Below are 2,381 nucleotides of genomic sequence, written 5' to 3'. Positions count from 1 at the left end.
TAAAAGACAAGAAGAATAGGACGAACATCAAGCGGAAGCTTACATGAAAAAGTGTTAAGGAAAAACATCATAATTTAACTCCAGAGGTATAAACGTCAACATCGACATAACTCCATAAATATCAGGAATTTCAAGATAAAAAACAAAGCAGGTATAGCTTATTTTTCATAAGGAAGAATAATATGCAGAGTATCGCAGCAAAAGGCGAACCGATTATATGTATGAAGACACATAACCGTGAGTATATTACTTGATTCAAGAGAAAATAAAGTATTTCAATCATCAAGACTCTATCAATCATAACGGCAATATTAAATATGAACACATCGATTGAAACGTTCCCCCACCAGCACCAGACCAATCTCGCTCCCCGCTTAGCCTGCACATTTAGAAATATATGCAGGGCGTGAGTACATAATACTCAGTGGGCAAACGCCGAAAAACAAGAAATGATGCTCTTAGAGCTATAGGTTTGAAACTTGCCACATCTCAGCAATTTACAGGAATAAAGTTAGCGTAAATGAATCTGTGCATGCAGTTTTAATAATAAACATCATAAATATGTGTCTGCAGACAAGTAATCGACATGTATGTACCGCATCTACAACTCATCATCATAAACAAGGTTCTGAGAAGTAGGCCTCCTTCTCAAGCACCGTGACCGGCCGACCCGAAGACGGCTCACAGTCACCTCTGTGTACACAACCCCGCTACTAGCAGGATCCGAATTCGTCTCATCTCATCAGTAGAGGGTAACATACAAGCTCAATATAAAAAATTGGCAAGTCAAACAGTTCTTAAACATCATTTATCTCAACATTTGATAAACTCATAAATATCATCATCAAATCATTTTAGAAAGCTCGAATGATAAACGTATACTCAAAATATTGCTCACCTGAAGACCTTAGTCAAAATCTCCCGTCAAAGCGGAGTTACTTACTTCCTTGCTCTGCTTGTGTCTTCAGGGATCATCATCATCATCGAAGGTTCATGTCATAAAAATGAATCTCGATTAGAAACTCATTGACTAATTCTCAAGCCTTAACTAATGCTCTATCTCATATTCTATCTCCTTACTCAACTCTATATAAACTCTCTACTCATCTCAAATCCTTAAGTTCAAGGATAGGTTTCAAGAAAATCATGGTTCTAAGTCTCGATTTATCTCTCATATGAGGCTCGTCTAATCTCATTCAAACACATAGGCAACACAATCACATAAGGCACATAAGAAACACAATCAAACATCATCAACACATGCTCTGTTTTTACACTGACTCAACTTCAAAATTTAATCTGTTCTGACTCCGATACCTCCTGGACTCGAGACTCATACCGAAAGAAAGATCTTTGAGTCCAGTTTCCTATAAAAAAAGTAGAGTCGAAAACTCCAAGTGGTTTGAGAGATATGACGTTTTTACCACGATCTACCATATTCGGCAGTTTTGAGCAATCGAAAACTTGGATTTTTGAAAAATAGTAAACGTTTCCGAAAAGGTCTGAAATTTGGTGAAAACTTAGCCAAGACACTAATGTCTCAACAATAAAAATTTGGGCTCCAAAGTATTAAGGAAAGATACTGAAAAAGGTGACTCTATGGGATACTCACCAAACATTTCGGCAGAACGTAGCAGTTTTGGTTTTATATTTTATAAAAATAGTAAACGAAATCAAAATGACTTGAAATTTTACTGGTATTCTCAAGACTCTCATATAAACGTTCCATAAAAGTTTCAAGGTGTTTGGGTAACAATAACCCTTCGAAAACAGTAGGTCAGTGCGTCATGAAAAATGACTTCGAACTCAACCACACAAGTAAACATGCTCAACTCAACATTCCTTCAAAGAAAACTCATCAAAGCTCATTTTTAAACACTTATAGCACTCAAAAACATTCAAGCACAACTTAATACTCATCATAACTCAAATTGACTCTCCTCCTACATCTTAGACTCAAATCTCAAGGAAAACGTTTCAACAAACGCATCATTTCAATTCTCTTCTCACTTTCATGCTCAAAATTACTCAAATACTCAAACATGATCTCATACATCATATAACTCATTATACACACATATATCCTCTTTAATCATACAAACTAAACTAAGTCCCAATTTTATTTAGCCAACAAAAGACCTAGTCAAACATAATTAGACACTACTATCATGCTCAATTACATATATCCTAAACCAAATCACCTAATAAACACATAGGCAAGAAAGTCCTAATTTTCAATAAACTAAACTCTTTGAAATTTTATAAACATACATGAAACCTTAATCTAATCATAGATCTATCAATTTTAACCATTTAAACTCACATATAATCCATCAATTTACAATTTAGGGCATAGATACACATACCCCTAATTTTATTAA

Source organism: Salvia miltiorrhiza, chromosome 4 (genome assembly GCF_028751815.1).
Source record: "Salvia miltiorrhiza cultivar Shanhuang (shh) chromosome 4, IMPLAD_Smil_shh, whole genome shotgun sequence".
Classification (NCBI taxonomy): domain Eukaryota; kingdom Viridiplantae; phylum Streptophyta; class Magnoliopsida; order Lamiales; family Lamiaceae; genus Salvia; species Salvia miltiorrhiza.
This window is presented reverse-complemented; position numbering follows the sequence as displayed.